Source organism: Macrobrachium nipponense, chromosome 9 (assembly GCF_015104395.2).
Source record: "Macrobrachium nipponense isolate FS-2020 chromosome 9, ASM1510439v2, whole genome shotgun sequence".
Lineage (NCBI taxonomy): Eukaryota > Metazoa > Arthropoda > Malacostraca > Decapoda > Palaemonidae > Macrobrachium > Macrobrachium nipponense.
This window is the reverse complement of record NC_061110.1, coordinates 106,505,069-106,514,380: the sequence shown is the minus strand read 5'-3', so window position 1 is coordinate 106,514,380 and position 9,312 is coordinate 106,505,069.

Sequence of the window (9,312 nt, the reverse complement as noted above, 5' to 3'; positions counted from 1 at the left end):
TAACAAATGCTTCTCACTCCTCAACTTTGCCTCACCTCTCTTTCTGATCATATTCCATGTTTCCTCAGACATCCACATCTTTTTCCTCAATTTGAGTCTCCTGATCGTACAGCCAGTAGCCAAAACCCTGTTTCTGCACTCTATTCTAAATTTCTCCTTTTCCTCTCCGTCCCTTCCAAGCATATCAGTATGTTACCTATTAACAACAGGTTTTCGTTTCTTCTGACTTTTTAGCTCAAGTCTTATTTTTGCAACGCTGAGTCTATGATTACCAATAACTGCTCCCCGACTAACACGAACATCTACCAAAGAGTTTCTATGCCCTCTACTAACAGCAATGTGATCAATCATTCTCCTGGGTCTATCATCCTTCATAACCCCTTGTTTGTAATGTCTTTCCAAAACGCATTAAATTTGAATCCTATTTTCTTAAAGTGGAGTTTTCACAGAACCCGTTTTTTTTCCTTCAATATAAAACGTTGCCCCTCTTTCATTTCTTTTTTTTTTATGGCAGTCGCACTGTCCCTAATTCCATTTATTCTAAATTGCTTCCCTTGCTGCTCCTAAACAGCCACTCCTGAGTAACTTTTCCTTACAGGTTGTCTAGTTCAAAAGCTTACTCTAGGTCCATGTTTTAAGTAACAGTATTTTTAATCGAAGCATCAGCAGACTTTCTAGAAACGCTTGATTGAGAACTTATCTTTGGCATTGACACTTTTTCTTGATTACTCCCAGTGCTTATCCAAGATAAGAGAACTGTCTGCTAATCTCATTTTAGGAATACCATAACATGTCCTTTTAGGGTTTTCATAGAACCGATAAATGGTTCCTCATATTGACATAATGAGCAAACGCCACTCTCTAAACTTTGAGAGCTGAGATAGGGCCATTTCTAAGATATTTCAAGTTACAATTTACCGGCACAATTTCATTCGTGCTGTTCCACTTATTTAATCAGTAACTTAATCTCTTATCAAGTTAAGAATCCCTGTGGTAATGACCAAATTAACAAAATTTTCTCGGTTAATAGTCAGTGCTTGACTATGCAATGACACACTTTCGTAATTACATTTGCATTCCGTATACGTATTGGGCAGACACACGCCATTTTCTGTACAACCATCGTACCCCAGTTGAATCCAGATAATTTACCAAGAGGTCTTGGATATAATTACCAGCCATTACACACACACACGCACAGTTAAAAGTTACAAGGATTGTGATGTCTCAAAGACTTATTAGTCCATCCGAGGAGACAGTGTGTGCTAACTTATCTCTAGGAGCAGGTTTTTGCTGGTTCATTCACAGTGTCCTAATGATTTTCTCTAGCTTTCTTTTCAAGCTCTTCCGCACTGTTGCTGTTTACAACTTTTGGTGTGGCAGTTTTATTCCATGTGTCACATATTGTATGTGAAGAAGTGAGAGAGAGAGAGAGAGAGAATGTAGCTAGTAGCAATGGCATTTTGCTTCGAGTCCTATTGCATCTACTTAGCTGCTAAAATTATGAATAACTTTGCGAGTAATATATTGCACTTGAGAGAGAGAGAGAGAGAGAGAGAGAGAGAGAGAGAAGAGAATTTTTTTATTTTTTACTTGCTGGAGTAATTGCTTGTCGTGAAACTAGTAATTGTAAATCCAAGACCTCTTGATGCATAGTCAGGTGTAACTGGGATACTGTGCTTATAAAGAAAATGGTAAATCAGCACAATATACTGAATGCTGATGTGAAAAAAAAAGTGGGTCACTGCATTGTCAAGTTTTGACTAATACCTAAGAAATTGTGAAATTACCACTGGTACTGTTGCCTTGTTAAAAGATGAAGTTACCGTTTTAAATGACATTGGATTTAATGGGATTGTTGGCTAATTGTAACTAGAAATATCTCGGAAATGGTCCTGTCCCTAAAGATCTGAAAGTTCAAGGAGTCGTTTGCTCAATATGTCGAATATGAGAAACCTTATATCCGTCTATATGAAGACGCTGAAACGACATGTTATGGTGTCCTAAATAAGATTTAAAAGACTCTTCTCTTATCTTGGATAAGCACTGGGAGTAATTATGAAAAAGTGTAAATGCCTAAGAAAAGTTCTAAAATAAGCGCCTCTAGAGAGTCTGCTGATGTTTCGATCAAGAATACTGGCACTTAAAGCAAGAACCATGTTGACTGTAGGCTTTTCAAATGATAAGAATAAAATTGTAACACCCCTTCAGGGGGAAACTTTGAATGAGAAGGTTAAAATAAAAGTTTTTTTCTAAGGAGAACGCTTTGTTTTATTAACAAAATAAATGACATATTTTTTACCTTTGTGTCATGTGACCAAGCAGTGAGGCCACCCCACCAGAGGCTGGGATCCCAAAGTGTCCCCAAAAGAAACAAGAATGCTTAGCATTCTATTTCTGCCAAGGCAACAGCTCTCAAATACCATAGTCCCCGCTAAACTCCCTCAAAAGTCTAACGTTTTCTTTAAGAGCCTAAGTCAGGAGCCAGAACCTTGACCCATTTTCTTTCATGCCAGTAACCTTCATCCTCAATGACCCAGGCTTATAATGAAGTCGACATTCCCCCACATCAATTTCAGTCACGTATTTCTTGGGAGGAAGAATTAGAACAAGCTAAGCGAAGGCTAACGATCGTTATTATCTAGTTATACAACCGCCAAGTCGTTAGTTCTTCATAGCATAGTCTTTGAATTTTTACTACAAAACACGTTTTCCTTCCGATGTCGATTTCTAACTGCCCTTCAGTTATATAATTGCCAAAAGACCTTCATCAAAAATAACAAGCATATCTCTGTATATCTAATTTAGATGCTAAACCCCCTAAGGGTTGCAAATAGATTCTTCAAACCAAGACTTATCGGGTACAGACGACTTGGTGGATCTCCATATTTCAAAGATAGCTAACATGGAAAATATTTTTGCAAGACAGAACTTCAAAACACAGGGATTAAAAGGTATTGAACAGTACTTTATGTATATTATGTTTAATTAAATCGAAACAGAACTAAATACCATTCTTTATCTCAACATAAAAATAAAGCGGGGTTTCTGGCTCATTTGAATCTATATAGAATTATCTGCATTTTTAAGATTGACACTGCATCGGTCAGACTTGATACACAAATGACTTCTAGTAAACCAGGTACATGAACACATTAACAGAGCATCCGTTTAAATTACTGTATTATTTTACCTATTACGTTTATCACCGGCTGAAGGAAAACCGAGCATTGAGTATTATTTACAGATGACCACTGAACATAAATACCAGAATTACAGATACTCAAGCGATCACCGAAAACGACTTGGCGTCTAAGTGTTGGTGATTCTCCAACGTCACTAAATGAAAAGCATGACTGTCTCGTATGAGACCTCTTACCCTAGACTTACAAGTTTAACAGTTCCCGAATAAAGGATAGACAGAACCACCAAAACAACCACCAGATGAGCAGACCACCTTGTTAAAGGAGACATAGACCATTTGAAAAATCCACGTCAAATAGGCTGGACTTACTGAGCTGTAACCTGGAAACCTTTCGCACATAGGCCTACGACCCGAGGGCCCCTTATCGAATTCGTCAAATATGACAAAAGCTAAGTCACAAAGACTGAACAACACACCCATACCTACAACATATTTCAGTGCTCTAACAACGCTTTCCTCAATTTTTGTAACCAGGGTTAAACACTGTGCAGAAACCTTGTCATATGAGTTACATCACATGCTATGCAACATGTCCCCTAACTAAAAATCGACACCCACATCCCTTAGTTAAGGTCAAGATTTGTGGAACATATGCATCAAACTCACATCCAACGTGCTATAACATAACATACCTCTTCACCCTGAAGACTGGTGTCCCGTAAATATGCAGGAGAGGGGGGGGGGGGGGGGGGGGGGGGGGGGGGGGGGGTGGGGGGGGGGGGGGGGGGGAGTGGGGGGGGGGGGTGGGGGGGGGGGGTGGGGGGGGGGGGGGATGGCCTTTGGTGTGAAATGATTAACTATCGAAAAGCCTACTAGAAGAAGAATAAGAACGACTTCCGTCACCGAAGGGTTTCAAAGAAAAAGGAGCACAAATAATTGCCTAATGACGGCGACTATACTTTACATCCTGAGTGCTTCAAATAGCAGGACTTCCACCAACGAAAAAAGTTTTGCCATGAGAGTTTCATATATCCAAGGTGGTCTTTCACTGATCCGAATATGACGCCGAATATGACACAGACTATCATATAAAATGCCAAGGTCAAAAATACTCGCAAGAAACCTTTGCAATTGGCTACAAGGTGAAAATATTTTTTTTTTTATAATTAAAGGTTATATATAATTTTAATTAGAGATTTTTTTTTTTTTTTTTGCAATTTCTTTCCAAGGATCGTATAGTATTCAATTAGCTCACCGATAAACGGACATTGGTATATCGCACTGTTACTTTATCAATTTATATTGCTTTCAACTTTCAACTCTAACAAATTATGCTAAAGCTTTTACTGCAAGATTATATTAATAATAAGGTTTTTATCTTATTTTAAGGGTATACCGTTTGTTTAGATAAATAAATCAGACAGTGATGATGTCGGTAAAAGGTAATCAGCCGGTTATTTTCAGAATGTAAACAAATCCGGAATGCAAACGACACATGATCACTCTGCTCATTTATATTTTATAATACGATAATAATACATGCAAAATAATTAGATACAGCAAACCAACAGTTTTACTAAAATTATCATTATTCTCAATACAACTTTTGTTCGACTTCTGCAATATGGATTATCTACCTGTGTAACAACCTAACCGAGGCGTTTATTATAGTCGCTTCTCTCTCTCTCTCTCTCTCTTCATCAACCGTAATACAGCACTTTAGATGCTCCTCCATCCCCCAATAAAAAAAATCCTGTTTATAGAATTGAGGATGGAGCGATTGTAGACTGGTAAAACTGTACCAACATAAACAACCGAATTGTGAAACAGCTAACTGTTGCCGTCATTTACCGTAACTATCGAGCGTTTATTATGAATTGCGTTAAAAGTGTCTCGTTATTAAACTGGCGATTCTCAGCGGTGGCTTCTAGTATAAGTATAAATAAAGGAAGAATACCAGTAAATTAAAGCTGAGGACTATAGCAGCAGAGTCTGAATAAAACGAATAACGGGCAGGCGAAAGTGATATCCGGGAATTTGCAAAAATCATCACTTTACTGCTTATGCATTCGAGTAATGCTCACATTTTGCAACCAACTTTGTTAATTTACAAGAATAAGTGTCCGGATTACAATTTCTAGCAGCTTGGCAATGAAGATGTCGGTAGTACTCAATTAGCCGGATTTTGATAATGTAAACAGTATCAAGTGCAAATGGCGCACAATGACAATGTTTATATTCTGTAATACAGTACCAATATGATAATAATATTTGCAAATATATTGTAATTGGATCTAGCAAGCAAAGTATATCTTAGTTTTACCAGACCACTGAGCTGATTTAACAGCTCTCCTATGGTTAGCCCGAAAGATTAGATATTTTTACGTGTCTATCACCAGAAATCAGTTCCTCTGGTTCCGCGTTGACCGAGTCGAGAATCGAACTTCGGACCACCGGATTGGTAGCCAAGAGCGAAATCCACTCAGCCAACGTGAACATCCAGCAAGCAAAACAACCTTTATTTAAATCATCACTACAAATATAGTTGTCCTGTTTAAAATAGCAAAAGATAAATTTTCGATCTATCGGATTTTCATATATAACGGTGTATGTAGACTATACTCTGTTTTTTTTTCCATCTGTCCATCCGCCTGTGGTGTTTTCGCATGGTAGCACTGCGCCCCGGGCTTTAAATAGTTACGCTATGTGTAAGTATTAGGTAAATAAAAGGATATCTGGGTGTACATTTGCAACTGAAAAGTGTTTTAATAATTTACTGTATGCGAATTACACCGTTGATATCTGAAATAGGATATTTTTTAAAGCCCGGGACGCAGTGTTACCACGCGCAAACACCACAGGCGGATGGACAGATAAAAAAAAAACAGAGTATAGGACACTGTAGTCCGTATATCGGTGCGCTACTTAATATGATATGAGCAGAGCAGAGCAGAGCAGAGAGAGAGAGAGAGAGAGAGAGTGAGAGAGAGAGAACGAGAGAGAGAGAGAGAGAGAATTTCTCATAATATAGAAGGGTCAAAAGACCCACATAAGAACAGGTATCATGGATGAGTGAGAAAAAGAATCCAGGCAGCAAAGGAGAGGAAGTCACTCATGCAGCATCAAAGCTAAATGATAAGACTTATTTTAAAACAAAAAAGAGTAAATCCTGGTATGCAACAGAGCTTAGGAGACCAGCGCAAGAAGCATAGGGTACCACTGAAGCTGGTCTGGTGTAGGCAGCTATGGGTCTCAATGAGTAAAAGTAATAGACCAAGTAAGTAAACAGTAATACAAATGACCTTAACAGCAACATAATTTAAATATATTTTGGAAACCAAAATTTTCCAAAGAATCAGGAATTCATATCATACCATAAACTTGATAAGCTTACCGATGAAGACTGAATTAATACAAAATGGCATTAATATAATCTAGTAGAATTCAGCTGAAGCCTAAACCTCCAAAATGATTGGAAGGGACCAATCCAATTAAGGCAGTGAGATTCAACTAGTCTGATCTACTGACAACATTCAAACCTGAATTCATGAAAATCAGTCATGGCACTAAACTCCTATTATAATTTCTGGTTAAGAACTGGACCAGAGTTCATCAAACGAGACCAGAAGGTTAAGTCGAGTGTTATCCTTTACATGGAAAGGAACAGAACCCATCAAAATAAGACAGTATCATTCAAGAATGGTTTAAACCCGATTGTAACTGAACCTAGACTCATCAAAGTAAGTCAGTGGGTTTAGTGACAGATAAAACATCAAATAAGCAGAACCCATTAAAGTAACCTAGTGTGATTAAAGTGGTGTCTATATCTTTCAGTGGACCAAAACCAGAGCCCATCAACTAAAGGCGGTAGTACGAACCTCAATGATCAATCAGAGCTCCCTTAAGCAAAGTCCAAACAAGTGCCACTGGACTATTCTCATCGTAAAATACCGTCTTAGTATTTTCTGAGTAACGGTTATTAAGTAAAGTTATCTCAACTTTTCCATCTCTAAAAATAGAAGCAAGTTTCTAAATCCGGCGATATCACTTGGACTTCCTTACTTCTTTCTTAAATCTGTTTTAGTATGAGAGTATGTTTAAATGGCGTAGCTCTAACTACAAATGGTGCAGATATTTTGGCTATTGTCTAGTTTCCTTTCCTTTTCTTTATATTGTTAATAACCATCAATTCATTTAAACTATGCTAACTGCCCGTTTGGAGGAACATGGTATTTCTTTTTTATTTGGACATTTCGTTAATGTAAATATATGATACTTGTGATATTTCACGCTTCTTACATATAACTGTATTTCAAATCACAAGGAAGGAAAAGTGTGAATCCTTGCTAAAAAGAGTTGCCTTTATTGAGGTTCACTTAAATATCATTGTTAACCAAAGTGATAATCAAACTAACATGTTAACTCACATTTGGAATAACCATACATATTTTGTTTAATATGACTGGGCGTTTTATAATTAGCTTTGCATATTTGCGAGAAAGATAAATCCTTAATTCAGGAGGAGCAAAGTTACTAGACATGTCATTTGTTAATAAATCATGCAGTATAATATGAATACAACTAATATGATGGGGTGTCACTCGCGCTGAAATAATCACACTTAATTAGAGAGCTTCAACCATCATAAAACAACAAAAATATTTATTGAGAGAACACAACGTATGTTTAATATTTCCTACCTTGCTTGTCGAATTTATTAAATAAAATGGGAATTCCTTTTTGCAAATATTTAATGACACCAACATGTCAGTGTTTACGAAGAAAATATAATCTTACATATAGAAGACTTATACATTTGATAAGGAACATATATAAAACTTAAATAGCAAAACTCTTGTATAAAAATGAAAATGGTTTCCAAAGTAAACGTCTGTCGTATCCCTAGTGTGGACCGCAGAAAATCAAAATATCCAAGAAAGAATTTAGGATTATGACTTGATGATATAATTCTCAAAATAGTAACTTATATTTTTTAGTGCCATGTAAGCGACCATAATGATTTGATGCATCCGAAATAAAAAAGGGGGGGGGGTTGTAAACCTTTTTCCTATTTCCCTTTTCTTAAGAACGCACATTGATTATATTTTGGTGTAGATGTGCTATCTACATGACAGTTTTATTTAATCGCAGTTGCTTTAACAACATATATTGTATTTTCTGTTTTTTATTAGACTAATGAAATGAGCGGTTTATTATTTTAAGAGGCAGATAATCATGACTGCATTGTGTGAGACATGTAATTTTCAAAATCACCCGTTATATATATTTTTGGAATCGTTAACTTATCAAGAATATCAATGAATAAGTTGATTTTTTACAATGTAAAAAAAAAACGGTAGTACTTGCTTACTTGTCATATGCAGACACTAACATCGAAAAAGTTATCGTCGTAGAAAAACAGGTATAAAGTTCATAACTCTATAGAGTTTAAGTACCATTTTTCATTACTCGAAGACAGACAAACAAGAAACAGCAAAACAAAAGTTAATAACAGCTTAAGCGGTAATTTAAGTGACAGTTAAAAAATTCGGTCGTTAGACGTGAGGGGGCTGAAAAACGGAGGGGAAAGGAAGGTTGTTCAGTAGTAGAAGGAACCCAGTTTTAGAAACAGCTTTGACTGACATCGACCCTGCCATTGGCCTTGGACCCTGCTAATCCTTCCCTGTCCGAACTGGGCTACTGAGGTCACTGACATCTTAATCCGGTGTTTCCTTCCAAGTTCGGCCGCATTAGTAGTACTTTAATCACAATACCATTGTTTTATATTGTATACTATTTATAATGTAGGATAATGTCAAATAATGCAGAATTTCATTGGTAATTAAAAGGAAATTATACAATTTAGAAAACAACACTCCCTTGCTATGATTAGAATCTATATTTTAGTAAGCCGAAATACATGAGACTATTTAATTTCAAATGTCATTCACACTCCGTGGGAGGTGACGGGCGATGCCACGTCAAATTTTTCGACTCGCTTTGTATGTTATGTGAAGGCAACGTAAGTTATACAACGCACATGTAATTAGTTTCTAATCAATTTATGTCGATTGTTGAAAGCCATCAGAATTTTCTACCTTTTAACAACAATAAAGCAACATGTTTCTTCTTAAACATGGCAACAATAATTTCCAGCTTTGCCAGTT